This window comes from Myxine glutinosa, chromosome 5, assembly GCF_964187855.1.
Source record: "Myxine glutinosa chromosome 5, kmMyxGlut1.1, whole genome shotgun sequence".
NCBI lineage: Eukaryota > Metazoa > Chordata > Myxini > Myxiniformes > Myxinidae > Myxine > Myxine glutinosa.
In genome coordinates, this window is record NC_136265.1 from 118,277,220 (window position 1) to 118,297,429 (window position 20,210).

The 20,210-nt window shown below is 50.9% G+C and overlaps 1 protein-coding gene across 1 annotated transcript in view; it reads left to right on the forward strand.

Moving 5' to 3' along the window:
• The window catches only part of HDX (highly divergent homeobox), a 131,584-nt gene that overhangs the window by 28,999 nt on the left and 82,375 nt on the right, over nt 1-20,210 (forward strand). The window lies entirely within an intron of this gene.

Sequence of the window (20,210 nt, forward strand, 5' to 3'; positions counted from 1 at the left end):
AGCGGAGTCCTGAAGGAATATTTGGGGGACAGAGCACAGACAGAGCAGGGGGAGCTAGGCTGGAGAGGAGTCGGTAGAAGACAGAAAGCCCACGTACTTGCCTGCGGTGAGAAAGAGAAAAGCCCTCGGAATCAGCTTCATCGTGGGAGATTCCAATGATTCTGAAAGCTTTGGTTTCTTCAGTGTGAGCCAAGCTAGGTCTGCAGTCTAGTCTGCAGGAGCACCAGCCCAAAGGGGAGAGCAGTATTCCATAAAGCTGCGGATGAAAGCTTTGTATGTGGTGAGGAGCTCAGGTGTGCCAAGGAAGGACTTCGCATGGCGGAGGATGCCCATTCGGTGACTGGCTTTGGAGGCCAGCTTGGAAATGTGGTTTTCCCAGGAAACATCATGGCAGATAGTGAGACCCAAAAGCTTGAGCGACAGAACAACCTTTGAGAGGATTGTTGAGAAAGTAGATGGGAGGGTTTTCCAGTCGGTCTTTTCAGAGAGACAAAGTAAAGGTGTGAGATGTGTCAGGATTGAAAGACATGTTCCACTTGTTTCACCAGTATAATTTTGTCCAGGTCTGCAGAGAGTGAGGAGGCTGCTGCCTGCCGATCTGAGGGATGAGGAATGGAGCGGCAGAGAGTGGAGTCATCAGCAAAGAGATAGAGAGGATTTTCCAGAGAGTCGGAGAGATCATTGATGAAGACCAGAAAAAGCAGAGGGCCCAGAACACTGCCTTGGGGAACTCCAGGCTGAACAGGAACGGAAGATGAGAGAAACCCATTCAGGGCCACACGTTGACTACGACCAGAGAGGAAGTCCGCCAGCCATGCGTGGAGATTTCCATGGATACCATAGGAGGAGAGTTTGGTGAGCAGAGCTGGGTGCCAGACCGTATCGAAGGCACGTGATATGTCAAGGGAGACAGCTCTCATTTCCTGTTTGGTATTGAGGACCTCCATCCATTGTTGAGACAGCAGAAGCAGCATGTCCAGAGTAGAATGACCTGGTCTGAATCCAAATTGATGATCGGAGATCAAGCCATTGGAGCAGAGGAAGGATTTGATATCCGAAGCAATGATGGATTCCATGACTTTGCTGATATTTGGGAGCAGGCTGATTGGTCTGTAGTTGCAAGGATCTGTTTTTGCACCTTTTTGTGTAAATTGGTAATGTTGGCTGTTTTCCAAGCAGATGGAAGATGACCTTGAGCAAAAGAGAGGGTGAAGAGAATTGAGAGAGGGTGAGATAGAGCAGCAGAGCAGGATTTTAGGACCCGCGGGCTGATGCCGCCTGGTCCAGTTGCAGAATCAGAGTCGAGGTTTGACAGAAACTTCTCCACCTTGTCAGGAGAGAAGGATACAGAGTCCAGGAGCAGCTGGGTACGACTGGGTACAGAGAGATATGGGTTTGGGACACAAGATTTAGAGGCAAACACAGAGTTGAGGCATTCGGCATTGTCACGTGTGGTGTCAACTGTGTAGCCGTTTGAGGTAAGGGAGGGGATGGAGGGGGAACAAACACCAGAAACAGATTTGACCAGACGCCACCAGGATTTGGAGGAGGGAGACAGGTTTGAGAGTTAAGTCTTGAGAGTGGAGAGATATTGTTTCCTGGCTCTCCTGAGGGTGGACACACACTTGTTCCGAGCTTTGTGCAAGGAACTGAGATTGCCTTCCGGTGGATTTGCCTTCCAGGATGCGAAGGCAAGTTGTTTCAGGGCAACTCCTTCACCACAAGATTCAGTGTACCATGGACGGGAGGAAGGGTAAGACATCTGAAGACGAGATGGGATAAATCTGTGCATGAGCGAGAGCAGTTTACTTTGGAAAAATTCCCAGGATGAGTTGATGTCAGAGGCAGTAGAGATGGGAGACCAGTCCAGATGATTGATGGATGCTTGAAGACCGTGCCGTCGGTCTGAGTGAAATGCCAGACTCATCGACGTTGAGGAGGCTCTCTGAGAATGGCCAGAGAGATATCCACTTTAAGAAGGAAATTATCAGATGAACCGATTGGAGCAGAAGAAGAACAGCAGACAATTGCAGGGAAGTTTGTCATAAGAAAATCCAGTGGATATGATGTACCGTTGACTAAGATCTGGGTTGGGAAATTGACAGATTGTGTCAGTCCCAATGAGTCGCAGTGGCGTATTGAGGAAAAATGAAGCTCAGGGTGAGATGTCAAATTGCCGCCCCCTCATAACTCACATGCTCAATTAAACACAAAGCCCAATAAAATAACTTTATTACAAATCAAATTAGGTACAGTACTTTACAAGTAAACAGTTCAAGTTTTTTTTCTGCCTTTATAAATGGTCATTGGCTGACTAAGCGTGAGGTTGTGGTGACTGTGTGGTTCACCTCTTCCTGGCCTTCAGTGAGGCAAACTCGTCGGCTATCACATCTTTGATGTCAATTGACTCAGCTAGTTCACACTCAATGGAGAGTTTGGCTAGATTACTGAACCTTGGAGTGGCACATTGTGGATCTGAGGTAGGTCTTTATCAGTTTCAGTTTCAAGAAGCTCCTCTCACACGCTGCAACTCAATGGAGAGTTTGGCTCGATTACTGAGCCTAGAGTGGCTCATTGTGGATCTGAAGTAGGTCTTTATCAGTTTCAGTTTAGAGAAGCTCCTCTCACACACTGCAACTCAATGGAGAGGATGGCTCGATTACTGAGCCTAGAGTGGCTCATTGTGGATGTGAAGTAGGTCTTTATCAGTTTCTGTTTAGAGAAGCTCCTCTCACACGCTGCAACAATCACACACATATGGTGAGAAACGTCCTCAGTGTGATGAGAAGGTTTGGGAAAGATCCCTCGAATCCCAACTTCACAACATATTGAAAGATTTAATATGCCTTCCAGTCCACCGTTTCCTTTCCAGTTGTTTCCTCATACATTTTGATGTGTTGACGAAGACGATGAATCTCCCTCTGTAGCTCGCTGGCGATGATATCGTCACACGTTTCTGTGAGATGATGGATTTTCATGGCAATGTCTCTGTCGTTGGCTGAGTCCATCACATAATTGAGTCACATGAGAAACGCAAACTTCATGTTCATGTCACTTATCTGATGTGTGCGTCGGGTCGTTTCCTCGTGTAGCCGATCCAAGATTTCATATTGCTCCCATTAAATCTCATCTTGCAATGAGAGACCTGCGTCCATGGTGTCTTCCCGTGGCAATCTTTTCCTTCTTCTTATCCGTTGCTCGGTAGAGATTCCCATTTGCTCACACAAATTAATGGCCTTGATTATGCCTCCTCCATGACGTTATCCCACTCATTTTGGAAAAATAAAACAAGGGCTCCCAATTTGGCAGCAGAGGCATCTAGCCCGAGCCCAGCTGTTTGGAGAATTTTTTTTGCGTGTCATTCATCTCAGTTGGAATGGGCTTCCAAAAGAATAGGAATTCAGTGAAAATGTCGGTCATCATGCTATTCAACAAAATAGCTGCATCTGACCGTGCGTCCTGCGTCTCGGTGTTACTGTCACGAAGCTGCTCCAGGACTTCAGATATTTCATGTAGATTGGACCATACAGCATCCATTGCATCATGCTTGGAGCTCCATCGATTCTCGCAAACTCGCTTCACCTTCTTCCCTGGGACGAACTGCTTGAAGATTTTCCACCGGTGAGTTGAGACAGAGAAAAACTGGTGGAGTTTCCCGAAAAAAGTCATGGCGTTCACTGTAGTTGCAGCAGAGCGACCTTCAGCCAAATTAAGGGAATGATTGGTGCACGGAATGAAGACAGCCTTTGGATTGATACCGGTGATTCGCCATTGAACTCCATGGTGAACCCCGGTCATCATGGCGGCATTGTCGTACCCTTGACCACGGAGGTGCATGAGGTCAAGACCATCATCTTGCAGCTTACTAACGATTTGTTCTGTTAAATATTCAGCCGTCTTTGCCTTCCAGCTGCATGAAATCAATAAATGACTCCTTTACTTTCACTTCCCCACATGAGATATGGACATATCTTAGGATCTGAGACGTCTGATCTACGTGTGATTGATCTGGAGTGCTATCCAAGATGAGGGCATAGTATTTTGCGGTTTTAACTTCCTCGATGATGTTAAACTTCACCAGTCTACCCAGAAGTTGTATGAATTCATTTTGAATGGTGGGTGAGAGGTATGTGACGGTAGGGTGGAGAACAGCTTCAACATTCGTCAAATGCTCTCTCATTACTGGATCATATTTTCCTAACAGCTGCATCAGTGCCAGGAAACTCCCTGGGTTATTGGTCGTTTCGGGTGAGAGAATCTTTCTATGCCCTCGAAAAGCGAGATTTTTGCGTGATAAATACACGGATGATACGTTTGGGAGTGGCGCGCCACTTTGCCGCATCGCTTTCAATCTGACGTTGGATGTCATGATCTATTGTTGCTCCTCTTTCCAAACGAATACACGTCTCTTTCCACATCATAGATGCCTCATAATGGCCTGGGCTTTGTTCATGCTCAGATACCAGAGGGTTTAACTTCCTACACTTGTTAAATTCCTCCTTCTTGGCAAAGGAGCTACTACCAGGGTTGAAAAGGCAGCAGCAGAAGCAATAGAGGAAAGTCCGATGAAGGTGAATAGAGCAACCAGTGGTTTAGGAGTTCTTCTCCATTCTCTATCTATTTGAAAAACCACTCCCCAGACATACTGTGGTTCTCCTCATTTTTGGGAAAAATTTGGATGAGTCCCATCCCTGTTCTGAATACCCAGAGGGCCTTTCATCACCAGATCCACTCGTATATGTTGAGAAATATAGTGTGACCACGTTGCCACATCATGAAGTATATCAATCCAACTGGAATCTGGTTTAGGTAGATCTATAGCTCGACGTAGCTCATGCGGTTCATTTACCTCGGTGGACTCCTGCCCTGATGCATCCCTTGTTTGTTTTTGAATTTCAGGTGAGGTCTCCTCAGTCTCTGGTCCATGATCAGACCTTTTCCCATCCACTCTGTCTGACACCTGCAGACACTTTCGTAAGGCAGCTTCACCTTTCTGGTTCGCTTGTTCTCGAGACTGACGAAGGCGCTTGTTGGCGGCTCCGCTTAGACGTGATGTAACCCGCTTGCTCATGGTAGAAAGGGTTCGTCTAAAAAGTAAAGACAAGAATAATTCAATAGTAATGTTGTGGTAATAAATTAGAAAGCAAATAGGAAATTGTTAAGAGCATAACGTTTCCAGATCTGCAATTAAGATTCCTTGAAAACAATATTGGATCGTGAAAATTATGGATTTTTATCAAAACATTGTGGAAATTATGTAAAAAAGGAAAAATAATCTTTGATAAATTTTATAAAAATTGGCCCAACTTATTCAATGAAATGCCAGAAGTATTCCAAAAGCATAAAAACAATGTCATTTCCTCGTCCTCGCGTTAGCAAAAGTAAAAAAAGAGAAGCAAAACGTGTGCAGAAGCAAGCTCAGCTTGCTAACCCTGCAGAGAGGGAAGCAGAGAGAACGAGAGCTCTGCGAGGATGATAACTTATCGATCACAAGAGAATCCTGATACTGGGGGAAGGGGACTTTTACAAGTACGACTTCTCAAGATTTTACAAAGATGGCGATCAGCATGAGGTCATGTGGCTCCTCCCCTCTGTGAAGCGCCATGTTGCATTAGCCCGGCACTCCTTGGCCTTCAAAAGGGGAATTCACCCATTTTTGCTTACGTAATAAATAGATGATAGAGGGTTTTATCAGACAGGATTTCAAAGAAAATAAAGAAAATTAATTTTCAACCTTTAAAAACCTTCCTAATAAATTCTTCTTTTTGTTCATATCCTTTTCTAACCTGTACAAATGAGACGCGAACACTAATGAGATGTGAACGGCGAACTCCTCGTCCGCTTAGTTTCCCGGCATGCCACGCGCTACTTTTTGCCCGCCCCCTCTCTCAATGACAGTGTTGCCACTCGGGTTTTCCGAATTTCACCAATCGGGTGCCTAAATTTCACCAAATTGAAGTAGATTTCACCAAATGCAAAGTTTTCATTAGATATCGACTGCTAAATGACAACAAACTTGTAAATATTGTTTACGATACAATATTGACAAATGAACTGTCGAACAAACTTTTTTTAACGAAAAGAGTTGCCTAAAGTTCACAAAACGGCTCAGGGGCCAGGGCTCATCATCTGCCGTGGTCTGACGTCACCGGCCCTTCCCTCCAATCAGCGCGCAGCTTGTTGGTAGGTCTTTTTCGCCCTCCGCACCGATTGGCCGAATGTTTGCGCCTCCCTCACTGATTGGCTGAGGTGTCATTGTTCGCACTTCGATTGTCGGTGGCCAATCAGTGTGGCCGGCTTCTTGTATGCCCCTCCCCCGTGTCAATCAAAGGTCCTCCTGGGCGTGGCTATTGCTTGCCTTGCACGATGTTTGCCTGTCATGGTGTTGTACTGGTGATGTGGCTAACTGCGGCCCCAAACTGGCTTCCTGTTGGTTCTTCACTACTTAACATGCCCCCGCCCCCTCGTGGCGGGGTGTTTTGTTGATATTTCACCAGATTTCGACCAATTTCGATTTCTTCCACCAGATCACCAGATTCAGACCGATTTCACCCTATTGGGTGAAATTTCACCAAGACTGGTCACGCAGCTCAGGGATATCATTGGCCGCAACCATTGGTCAGAAAATGGAGGGCGGGGTCATTTGCACAGTTCAACTCCTCCCTTCACTTGTGCTTTCATGAGCCGCGGAAAAATGGAACGAAGTGCTGATAATGATAAATTGAAGGATTTAAAATAACAAAATTTTCCGCCCCCCAGAAGTGCCGCTCGGGGCGAACACCCCTTTCGCCCCCCTCCTCGCTACGCCAGTGGGTGCAAGAGGTACCCACACCCAGCCAGATGGCATGATGACAGTTGAGGTCGCCACATATGAGGAAGATAAAGTTTGGATGAGTTGATAGAAGTTGGTCCATGTTGTCAGACAGCGAAATGTAAATGGAGTCATTGTGGCGGACACGATAACCCGCTGGCGCAGTGACATAATTCCGAGCACCAGTGGGTGGCAGCCACGCCCCAGGTGAGGCGTGGCCTCCAGATATACACGCGGCTCGCAGCCCCGAGCACAGCAGTGCTGACGAGTGAGCATGCAATAAAGAGCTCTACCTAACCCAAAGCGTTGTGGCCTACCTTTATTTAACATGTGTGCCCAGCACCACACTACACTGGTGACCTCCGACTGGTTCAGCCGTTGCTGTTCCCCGAACGCGCTATGGCCATCAACGCTGCCGCGATCAAGCTACCGGAGTTCTGGGAAGCGCAGGCCGACACCTGGTTTCTACAAGCCGAGGCCCAATTCCAGCTTCGGGGCGTCACGGTGGACGACACAAGGTACGTTTACGTGGTCGCTGCCCTTGGATCCGGCACGACCGCCCGAATCGTGTCTTTCCTCCGGCACCCGCCAGACGAGAGCAAGTACGCGGCGCTCAAGCGGCTTCTCCTCGACACGTTTGGCCTCACAGAGGCCGATCGCGCTGAACGTCTTTTGGACCTTCCCGTACTCGGCGACACATGACCGTCCGCCCGCATGGATTACATGCTGTCCCTGCTCGGCGACGGCCACGCGGATTTCCTCTTCCGTGCTCTCTTCCTCCGCAAGCTGCCTGTACCGGTACGGCTCGCGCTGGCCGGTACGACCATTACGGAACCGCGCGCCCTGGCCAGGGAGGCGGACAGGTTTTTCGCAGCCCACGACGCACGGCCGGCATATAGCACGGCCGTCGTGGATCCCGGCGCCGAGCACAGTGCAGGTTGGGCGGATCCGCGTTTGCGTTCGGATCCTACCGAACACGGCGCAGGTTTGGCGGATCCGCGTTTGCGTTCGGATCCTCCCGAACACAGCGCAGGTTGGGCGGATCCGCGCGTGGCCGCCGCCACGCCCCGCCCACCACCGTCGTCACGACCGGCGCGACAACCACCACCGGGCCAGACCTGGTGCCAGTTCCATACCAGGTTCGGCCACAAGGCCAGGTCCTGCCGCCCGCCTTGTACTTTTGGCAGGTCGGGAAACGGCCAGGCCGGCGCTCGCTTCCTGCCATGAGCGTCGGCCATACTGGCAGCCTGCTGTTCATAACGGACACCTCCTCGGGTCATCACTTCCTGTGCGACACGGGAGCGCAGGTGAGCGTCCTCCCTGCCTCCGCGTCCGACAAGCAAGCTGAGGGCCGGGGCCCCGCTTTGCTTGCCGCCAATGGCACGCCCATCCGCACGTTCGGAAAGCGTTGTCTCTCGCTGCGGTTCGGGGGGCAGCGCATTCAGTGGTCGTTCGTTACCGCTAGTGTCCCCATGGGCCTACTCGGAGCGGACTTCCTCTGTGCGCATGGGCTGCTGGTGGACGTGAGGCACAGACGCCTTGTCGAAGCCGAAACCTTCAGTTCGCTTGCTTGCGCGCTGAGCAGTTCGTTGAGCAGCTCCCTGGGCAGCTCACCGAGCGGCTCGCCAAGCGGCTTGCTGAGCGGTTCGGTCCCGGCGAGGTTGGTCTGCACACTTCCGGCAGCGGACGAGTTCACCCGCCTCCTCGCCAGTTTCCCGGCCCTCACGCGGCCCACTTTCTCGGCGGTGGCCGTCAAGCACGGGGTGGAGCATCACATCCCCACCATCGGGCCACCGGTCTATGTCCGGGCGCGCCGCCTCGACCCGGCGAAGCTCGCCGTGGCGCAGGGGGAGTTCGCCACGCTGGAGCGACTGGGCATCGTCCAGCGCTCCAACAGCGCATGGGCATCGCCGCTGCACATTGAGCCCAAGCCCGGCGGTGGGTGGCGGCCGTGCGGAGGCTACCGCCGCCTCAACGATGCTACCACCCCCGACCGCTACCCGGTCCCTCACATCCAGGACTTTTCTGCCCGGTTGGCGAAAATGTCCCTCTTCTCCAAGGCGGACCTCATCCGCGGATACCACCAGGTCCCCGTCAGGCCGGAGGACATACCGAAGACGGCCGTCATCACACCAATCGGCCTCTTCGAGTTTCTGCGGATGCCCTTCGGGTTGAAGAATGCGGCCCAGGCGTTCCAGCGGCTTATGGACAGCGTCTTGCGCGACTTGGACTTCGTGTACGTCTACCTGGACGACATCCTCGTCGCAAGCACGTCCCGTGAGGAGCACCTCCGCCATCTCCGCATGCTCTTCGAACGCCTGGGCCGACATGGCCTGATCATCAACCCCGCCAAGTGCCTGTTCGGCATCACCGAAATCGACTTTTTGGGGCACCACGTCACCAGGCACGGGGCCATCCCCTTACCGGCCAAGGTGGAGGCCGTCAGGGGTTTTCCGCGCCCCCGCACGATCAAGGGGCTCCAGGAGTTCCTGGGCATGGTGAACTTTTATCACCGTTTCCTGCCCCGCATCGCCCAGCTCCTGCGCCCCCTGCACGAGGCCCTCCGGGTGAAGCCGGGCAAAGGCGACGTTGCTGGGACCGAGCCGATGGATGCGGCGTTCGTGGGTGCGAAGCTCGCCTAGGCTAACGCCACCATGCTCGCGCACCCGGCACCCGATGCACCGACCGCCCTCACCACTGACGCGTCGGACTACACGGTGGGCGCGGTGCACGAGCAATGGGTGAAGGGAGCTTGGCAGCCGCTGGCGTTTTTGGACGGCAGCTCCGCCCGCACGAACGGCGGTACAGTACCTTCGCCCGCGAGCTGCTCGGGCTCCACCTGGCGGTCCGGAACTTCCGCCATCTGCTCGAGGGCCGCCCGTTCACGGCCTTCGTCGACCACAAACCCCTGGTCTTTGCGATGGCCAAGGTCGCCGAGCCGTGGTCGGCCCGGCAGCAGCGTCACCTCTCGGCCGTGTCCGAGTACACGACGGACATCCGACACGTCGCGGGGAAGGACAACCCAGTGGCAGATTGCCTTTCCCGGTCCGTCGCCCACGCGGTCCACCTCGGGATCGACTATGCCCAGATGGCGGTGGACCAGTCCGCCGACCCCGCCGTCCAGGCTTTTCGGACCGCCATCACGGGCCTCCGCATCACCGAGGTACCGTTCGACGGCGCGGGCGCGGCCTTCTTGTGCGACGTCTCCCTCGGCCGGCCTCGCCCCATCGTGCCCGCTGGCTGGGGTTTTTGACGCCATCCACGGCCTGTCCCACCCGGGCACGAAGGCCTCCCAAAAGCTGGTCGCCGACAAGTTCGTCTGGCATGGCCTCCGGAAGGCCGTCCGCGATTGGGCCAGGATGTGCCAGCGCGCGAAGGTTCACCGCCACACCCAGGCCCCGCTGGCCCCGTTTACGGTGCCCGAACGTCGGTTCGACCACGTTCACGTGGACTTGGTGGGACCTCTGCCCCCCTCGCGGGGTTTCACCCACGTCCTCACAATGGTGGACCGCACCACCCGGTGGCCGGAGGCCGTGCCTTTGGCAGCAACGAATGTGGCGGACGTCGCGCAAGCGTTCATCGCCACTTGGGTTGCCCGGTTCGGCGCCCCCTCGGACATCTCCTCCGACCGCGGCCCCCAGTTCACCTCGGAGCTCTGGCTGGCGGTAGCGCGGGGGCTTGGCGTCCAGCTGCACCCTCCATGGCCTACCACCCACAGGCCAACGGCCTGTGCGAGCGCTTCCATCGCGCCATGAAGGCCGTGCTCCGGGCCAGCCTCCGCGACAGCGGCTGGGTCGACAGGCTCCCCTGGGTCCTGCTGGGCCTCAGGACGGCGCCCAAGGACGACCTGCGCGCATCCGCGGCGGAGTTGGTCTTCGGACAACCGCTGCGGGTGCCAGGCGAGTTCCTCCCCGACTCCACGGCACCATGGTCCGCGGCGCAGCAGCGCTCCGCCCTGCAGGAGACTGCCCGGAGATTCGCCCCGCGGTTGCCCGCCAACGCACATCCCCCCCGGAGCTTCGCACGGCGGAGTACGTGTTCGTCCGCCACGACGCCCACCGGACACCGCTGCGGCCCCCGTACGACGGGCCCTTCCGCGTGCTGGAGACCGGGGCGAAGCATTTCACCCTGGACATCGGCGGTACTCCTGACCGCGTCTCCGTGGACCGCCTCAAGCCGGCCCACCTCGACTTGGACCACCCCCCGCCAGCGGCTCTGCCCCCGCGTCGGGGCCGCCCCCCGGCGGGCATACCCCCGGCACCGCCCAACCCCGCCGTCACGCCACCCCCCTGCCCTGCACCCATCCCAGATGCCGCCAGAGGCATCCCAGATGGCATCCCGGCATCCCAGACGCCGCCAGCCGCCAGAGGGCGCTTCGGCCGGGTCATCCGTTTGCCCCGCAAACTGACCCTTCAGGTGCGCGGGAATTCTGGGGGGGGCGCGTATGGCGGACACGATAACCCGCTGGCGCAGTGACATAATTCCGAGCACCAGTGGGTGGCGGCCACGCCCCAGGTGAGGCGTGGCCTCCAGGTATACACGCCGCTCGCAGCCCCGAGCACGGCAGTGCTGACGAGTGAGCATGCAATAAAGATCTCTACCTAACCCAAAGCGTTGTGGCCTACCTTTATTTAACGTGTGTGCCCAGCACCACACTGCATCATCACTGTTTGGAGGACGGTACAGAACACATATGAACAAAAGGTGGGAGCGGAGAGGAAGCCGTAGCCAGAGGTACTCCTGGAGGTGAGGAGGAGAGAGGGCAGTACAGGGACAGTGAGGGAGAGAGTTTTCGATAAAGATGGAAACCCCACCACCAGGACGAGGCTCAGGTCTATCATACCGGAGGAGGGTGTAACCAGGAAGAGATATTAAGGAATCAGAGACATCTTGAAGGAGGAAAGTTTCTGTTAAGCAGATCAAGTCTGGTTTGTCAGAAGCAACCTGAATGGAGAGATCAGTCACGTTTGAGCTAAGGCCCCGAATGTCTGAGGTCCATACCGTTAAGGAAGAGGAAGGGGGAGCATCGGATACAGAACAGGAGAGGGGGGGCGTAAGGAAAGATGAAGATGAAGAGGAGGAGGAGGTAGGGAGAGCTGTTGATGGTGTATCGGAGATTACAGAAGAGCTAGGAGAAATGGAAGGATGAGGAGAACAAAAGGTTTGATGGTGATGGGATGAGGCACAGTGAGGCGTAATTTGAGAAGGGGGGGGGGGGGGGGGGGAAGTTTCTAAAAACCGGATGAAAAACATTTTAAAAAACATTTTTAACATTTTAAAAACATTTTAAAACGAGACCAAAAGTCTAACAGCCGCATAGCCGGGCTTGTAAAATATTATAAACCTCAAACTCGTATGATTAGCTTTTTAAGCAGTCGCTAATGCTGTTTATAACATTAAACAAACTAGGGCGTGCCCGTACGTGCTTGCAAAAGGAAAAAAGTTTTGAAACCACGTGCCAGAATTACGATTATTCGCAATTTAGTTTTAATGGCCAATTATTCAATTATCGCAAACGTATTTTATCTTTTCGCAAGGGAAAACAATTTAGTTGTAATGGCCAATTATTCAATTATCGCAAACGTATTTTATCTTTTCGCAAGGGAAAACAAAGAAAAGAGAAGAGAACAACAACAACAACAACAACAACAACAAAAAAATTTTTTGACACCACGTGTCAGAAACGACCACAGAATACGGAGCAAGAAAATATAGGCGAATGTGAGAGACCATAACTTGGGAAGCACAAATTCTCAATATTAAATTATTAACCTATCATCTTTAATAGAACTATAATAGACCAATTAAACTAACGGTTGTTTTTATTTTCTTGTTTTTGGCAAAGTTAACATCCAGAGAGGCTGTGTATAGGCCAATCCCCCCCCTCTATTTACATGAAATGGTTTGGTCCATTCGCAAAGCCAAAGCGAACGGCTTGCGAGTACGGTGACCATACCTTGGGAACCACTTGTCCGATTAATTTCAAACCTTGAAAAGGCACATCCTCGGGTCCCCAGCAATATACCTGGCAAGTTTCAAGTATATCGGACCGGTAGTTGTCGAGAAACAGCGGTCGCATACAGACAGACACACACACACACACAGAGAGATTGCTGGAATTATATAGAGATAAATTTGGACGAATCCCGACATCATTGAGGTAAGTTTTACTTATAGAACTGAGCGAAGATCTACTGTAATCTATACACCCCACAAGAGTTGGTGGTGTGCTCATTTACCAAGCAGCTAGCTAGCACTTGCCAAACCAGCCGATCCTTAACGGTTTTGAATGGAGTGCTTGCTCGAATGCTTAAACCACTTGGCGATCTCTCCACAATAATCTTGGTATGTTGGTCGGTGGACTCAGCCGTCGTAATGACATCATAGACGTAATGGTTGAAACATTACGAAACACGAGACACCAGAAACATTACGAGAAACACGTTGAGATGGTTTGGTCATGTGTTGAGGAAGGATGAAAGTGACTGGTTGAGAAGAGTGATGGAAATGAATGTAGAAGGAAGTAGAGGACGGGGAAGAACGAGAAAGACTTGGCTAAAGATGGTCGAAGAAGAAATGCGGGCAAGGGGGTTAACAAGGAGAGATTCAGAAAATAGGGCAAAATGGAGAAGATTGTCATGGGGACCGCAAGGCTAACCCCCGCTCTAGCAGGGAAAATGGCCTTAAATGTCTGTTGTTGTTGTTGTTGTTGACGTAATGGACACAAAACTGATATATTTTAACTTCCAGTAAGTTTGCAGTCACTACAAGCCAATAATGAGGTGAAGGTGAACCTGGGAGGTGAAGTTGGGCTGACCAAGGATAAGCCATTCATGAAGGTGTGCCGTTAATTATCTTCAAAAGGGGTGTTTAAATTTACCTAAACACCCAGTTTTCATCCAAGCATTCCCTTGGTGTTCACTTAGTATGAATGTAAAGCTTTGGGGTGCTAGGTTTCATGGTTTTGGAGTTGTAGAGGAGACACACAAACACACACACACTATGGACTAGAAGGACCCGCTCTCTATGTAACTAGAGTCCCTTTATATACAGAGTTGCGACATAGAGGGTCCGGAAAAATCTAGTCACGTGATTGCGTGGAGCCATTTTGAGTCCATCGCGGACAGGATCAGGATCGGACGCATATCGGTCAGCGTTTTAACGTTCCCGCTGTACGCAGCGTTCTCATTCGTGTTTTACATCGATTTTACATCCGGCGTGTCCGACCGGGGGTCCGACCGCCAGGGGGCGGCCTCAACGCGGAGGCAGAGCTGCTGGCAGGGGGTGGTCCGGATTGAGGTGGGCCAGCTTGAGGCGGTCCACGGAAATGCGATCCGGGGCACTGCCGATGTCGACCGTGAAAAATTTGTCCTCGGTCTCCAACATGCGGAAGGGCCCGTCGTACGGGGGCCGGAGCGGTGCCCGGTGGGCGTCGTGCCGGATGAACACGTACTTTGCCGTGCGAAGCTCCGGGGCGACGTGGGAAGGCGGGCAACCGTGGTGTGCCGTTGGCACCGGGGTGAACCTCCGGGCGGTCTCCTGAAGGGCGGAGCGCTGTTGCGCCGCGGACCAAGGAGCCGTGGAGTCGGGGATAAATTCACCCGGTACCCGCAGTGGTTGCCCGAAGACCAGCTCCGCCGAGGACGCGCGCAGGTCGTCCTTGGGCGCCGTCCTGAGGCCCAGCAGGACCCAGGGGAGCCTGTCGACCCAGCCACCGTCGCAGAGGCTGGCCCGGAGTGCGGCCTTCATGGAGCGATGAAAGCGCTCGCACAGGCCATTGGCCTGGGGGTGGTAGGCCGTGGTGCGGTGTAGTTTCACCCCGAGCCCTTGCGCCACCGCGGCCCAGAGCTCCGAGGTGAACTGGGGGCCACGGTCGGACGAGATGTCCGAGGGGGCACCGAACCAGGCACCCCAAGTGGCGATAAAGGCTTGCGCCACCTCAGCCGCAGACGTCGCCGCCAATGGGACGGCCTCCGGCCACCGTGTGGTGCGGTCGACCATGGTGAGGAGGTGGGTGAACCCTCGTGAGGGGGGCAGAGGTCTCACCAAGTCGACGTGCACGTGGTCGAACCGCCGCTTGGGCACCGTAAACGGGGCCAACGGATGTAAAATCCGTTGAAACGGATGTAAATGTAACGTGTTTTACATCGAACTCTTAACATTGTATTGTACATGTACATGTATAGCAGGGAGGTGAGAGTTTTTTTTTTTTTTTTTTTGTATACAAGATCGAGGCTCGTGAAAGAGCGAACATTAATCACACAGAAAGACAAACAGACACATAAAACAAATAACATCTGGAGCGGTAGACAAGATGGGGAGAGAGGGGGCAAGAGGGGAGTTTAGAAAGTGGATGATTAATGAAAGACGAACATTGATAACAAATTGGGTTTGTTGTGATTTTCAAGTTAGCAATCCGATTCAGAACGATGGAGGAGGGATGGAATGAATGTGAATTTAGACCATGTAGTGAGGGAGACGTATAAGATATTGAATTTCTTTTAAATGAAGTTCGAGTCTCGCTCTCGCCTCCCTGAAATTAAAATGAGGCTGAAATAAGCAGCACGTGTACCTGTCTAGTTCATTCCTTCTTTGTCATGGTTCTAAATGTCTGTGACTGTTAAATCACAACCAGCTCTGTGATTTTCTTCTTTATCATATGGCTCTTAGTTGTCATAAGTCTTCTATTTTGTCATCTTCACATAATTTGTTCATTATCAACATGGAAAAGACCATTCCCATCTCTCATACATAGACAACATAATGGAATACACGGTTCAATGCACTAGCGCCATACGGCGGCTCCGCACTGAATGGACTCAAAATGGCGTCAAATCGTTAGTTGTCGCTACTCTCTCTATAAAGGGACTCTATATGTAACCAGCCCGGGGGGTTGTGATATTATCCTTATTCAAATGAGTAATTCAAAATACCTCACTGCATTGAAAAACTTGGAGACAGCAACACTGTACTGTAAAAGGTGGGACTTGTAATGCCCTCTCTCACCTGGAGGCGGCGCTACACGACGCACATTCACATAAAGAATTTGTGTGCAAAAAGAGAAACACCCATATACACTAATTAGGGTCATGCTGATCCTAGGTAGCAAGTCTGAATGTAATTGGCCTAGAACTGTAGGAGTAGCCTAACAAACAATAAACACACAAACACACACCTTTCCGTGAATTATACGAAGTCTACTCACCAAGTCTATGTTTGTGGACATGTTTGTGAGTGGCGATGCTGCAGTCAGGTGTTAGAATCCACCCTCTTTTAATCTCTACTCGGATGTCTGCTTCCCTATTGGATACTTGAACTGAAAAGTACTTTTTCCTGCCTCTGCACAATAGTTCTGTATTTTCTTTTTGTTCACAGTTCTGTTTTTTCATGATCAAGTGGCTTCTTGTAACATCGTAACAATTTTTTCTGTCACTGCTTTCTCAATTTGATGCATGAAGTATCTCAAAACGATACATAGCACAATATCTCAAAATATTATGGACAGATTATGACGAGACTTGGTGGATGGGTTGGTTTGGTGACGAGAACAAGCCGATTAGATTCGGGTTCAGATCCGGATGCAGACCTGGCCTATCGGTGGGATATATAACATAAACTAGTCAGCCTGGCAGAGGTATGTGCTCTACCGAGTGCCGTTCATGCTGCTCCGAACTGAGACCAATGTGACATAATGTTTGACAGAGTGCAATCTTTATTGACAAAGTTGAATCTTCAGTACAATAAGTTTCTATTTAGAGAGAGGTCGTAAATGTACACCTTGATTCAAACATGGAATTTGAATACCCCGAATTTATATTTTTTTTGTATACAAGATCGAGGCTCGTGAAAGAGCTAACATCAATCACAAAAAAAAACGGACACACAAAACATACAGTAAAGGGAGCGGAAGACAAGATGGGGAGAGAGAGGGAAGCACACAAGTCAGGTGTTGGAGATCTCGCGAGATCTTGTCAGGGCGGTCACGGTTTTTCGAAGCTGTTCCACGATCTTCACGCACGCTCGAAGTTAAGTAATTGTTCACAATTGTATTTTTGTCGAAACTGTATTTATCTTACGTGTGTGTACCGAAAGTGTGTCCCTTGGAAGATTCTCGATGTTAATTTTTCATACCTGTATAAAATAGTCGAGTATTTCATGCCGCGCGGCCTAGTTGTTGAAGCTTCCTACCTTGAGGCTTGGTTCTCTCCGGGCATCCAAAGTGAAGTTATTTTTCCATTCGTGTGTTTGTCAAATTTCAACTCATTATTTTATCGTCTATGCGTTATTGTTTGTTTATAGTTAGTTTTGGTTTGAATTTCCTGTAACTCGTAATTAATTAATCGTGTTCTGTTTGCTCTGTGTGTGCGGCCTTGTAGGCCTACCCTGAGGCTACCCCCTTTGGTGGTTGTTAACCTAAGTTCCCTACTTCGTGTTTTGCTTGGTTCTTAGATTTTTCCCTTCTACCCCAAACATAATACTCTTTTTCTAACGTTTTAAATCCCCACCTCGCCCCCCCCCCCCCCCAAAACAAACAAACAAAAAAAAAAACATTTATTTTCCTTTCTCCACGTGTGCTGTTGTCTGTCTCATCGTGTACTTCTGTCCACGTGTGCTGTTCGCCCTGCCCCCATTATCTCCTTGCCATCCACCTTTTGCCCTGTTTCACGTGACTCGTGGTTGTCCCTCTGGCCTTCTCCCCGTTGGTATTTTGTGAATATAAGATTGTTCTTCACGGTTCTGTTTAAACATTATTTAAATATGTTTAAACTTTCGCCTGCAGTGTTTTATTCAGTAGTGTATTACAACACGCTGTTTTTCTTCCTATTTAAAAGGCTTTTTTCAATTTCCTCTCCAACTCATTCCATTTCAAAAAAAATAAATTCAATCTTTTAAGCCTGGTGTTGTCTTAGCGGTTAGGGTGCCAGCTTGGGATCCTAGGATCCTGAGTTCGAATCCTGGTCGATTGCTGAATTAACGCCAGGGGGGTTGACTCAGCCTGTCATCCTTCCGAGGTCGGCAAATTGAGTACCAGCTTGCTGACATGAATGATCCCGGTGTGTACCCCGATATAGAATAGGCACATAGTATCCCTGCGCATCGTAAGAGGTGACTGAGGGTTGGCGTCAGGAAGGGCATCCGGCCATAAAAACAATGCCTCAAAAAGGGAACCATGATTGTCATGGGGCCCGCAATGCTAACCCCCGCTCTCGCGGGGAAAAATGGCCTTAAAACGATCATTCATTCATTCAATCTCTTATAATTCTAAAACACCACATGCTCTAAATTCACATTCATTCCATCCCTCCTCCATCGTTCTTAATCGGATTGCCAACTTGAAAATCACAATAAACCCAATTTGTTATCAATGTTCGTCTTTCATTAATCATCCACTTTCTGACCTCCCCTCTTGCCCCTTGCCCCTAAACTCCCCCCTTGCCCCTCCACTCATAAACTCCCCCCTTGACCCTCCCCTCCTAAACTCCCCCCTCCCCTTCAAAACTCCCCCTCACCCCTCACCTCAAAACTCCCCCCCAACCCCACCCCTTCAAATCTCCCCCCATACCATTCCTCTCCAATTAACCCCCCTCAAAGCCACCTCCTCCCCACTTTGTCTCCCTTCTATCTCATACCTCCACCTCCCCCAACCTTCTAATTTCCTCTGCCCCCCCCCCCCACCTCAAACAACCCCTCGCTGTGCCTCATCCCATCACCATCAAACCTTTCGTCCTCCTCATCCTTCCCTTTCTTGTAACTCTTCTGTAATCTCTGACACACTATTAACTGCTCTCCCTACCTCCCCCTCTCATCCTTCATCTGACCCTACTACTCCCCTGTCCTGCACCCGATGCTCCCCCTCTCTCTTCATTAACAGTATGGACCTCAAACATCCAGGGCCTTCGCTCAAACCTGATTGATCTCTCCATTCAGTTTGCTTCTGACAATCCAGACTTGATCTGCTTAACAGAAACTTTCCTCCTTCAAGATGTCTCTGATTCCTTAATATCTCTTCCTGGTTACTCCCTCCTCCGGTATGATAGACCTGAGCCTCGTCCTGGTGGTGGGGTTGCTATCCTTCTCAAAAACTCTCTTCCTCCCTCTCCTTGCACTGCCCTCTCTCCACCTCACCCCCAGGAGTACCTCTGGCTACGGCTTCCTTTCCGCTCCCACCTTTTGTTCATATGTGTTCTGTACCGTCCTCCAAACAGTGATGACTCCATTTACATTTCGCTGTCTGACAACATGGATCAACTTCTATCCACTCATCCCAACTCTCTCTTCCTCATATGTGGCGACTTCAACTGTCATCATCCCAGCTGGCTGGGTGTGGGTTCCTCTCTCACCAGTCATGGCACCTCAGCAAAGGACTTCTGTGACTTCTGTGACTTCTGTGACTCACTGGGATTGACACAATCTGTCAATTTCCCGACCTGGATCTCAGCCAATGGAGTATCTTCTCTTCTCGACTTGGTTATGACAAACTTCGCTGCAAATATCTGCTGCTCTTCTTCTGCTCCAATCGGTTCTTCTGATCATGTGCGTGTTAAAGTGGACATCTCTCTGGCCATTCTCAGAGAGCCTCCTCAGCGCCGACGAGTCTGGCATTTCACTCAGACTGACTGGCACGGTCTGCAAGCAGCCATCAATCATCTGGACTGGTCTCCCATCTCTACTGCCTCTGACATCAATTCTTCCTGGGAATTCTTCCAAAGCAAACTGCTCTCTCTCATGCACAGATTTATCCCATCTCATCTTCAGTTGTCTTACCCTTCCTCCTGTCCATGGTACACTGAATCTTGTGGTGAGGCAGTTGCCCTGAAACAACTTGCCTTTGCCCCTTGGAAGGCAAATCCAACTGAAGGCAATCTCAGTTCCTTCCACCAAGCTCGGAACAAGTGTGTGTCCACCCTCAGGAGAGCCAGGAAGCACTATCTCTCCACACTCAAGAATGAACTCTCAAACCTGTCTCCTTCCTCCAAATCCTGGTGGCGTCTGGTAAAAGACGCGAGATCGCGAGATCTCGGAGACGGTGGGAGGGATTTTCGAAGCTCCACACGGTCTCCACGTTTTTCGAAGTTAAGTCTGTTCACAATTGTATTTTGTCGAAACTGTATTTATCTTTCGGTGTTATTGTGTGCAGTTATTGTGTGCAACTATGGTTGTTTCTCGGTGTTTATCTTTCATAAATTGATCGTCTGTTTGCCGTGTCGCGAGCAAGGCCTTTGCCGTGTCGCGAACGATTTGAAATCGAAGTTAAGTGATTGTTCCCATTTGTATTTTCGTTAAAACTGTATTTATTTATGGTGTTGTACGTATATTGTGTCCCGACGAAGATTTTTCGGTGCAAATCTTTCATACCTATATTGAAAATCGTGTTAATTCGTGTCGTGTCATGAGGCCT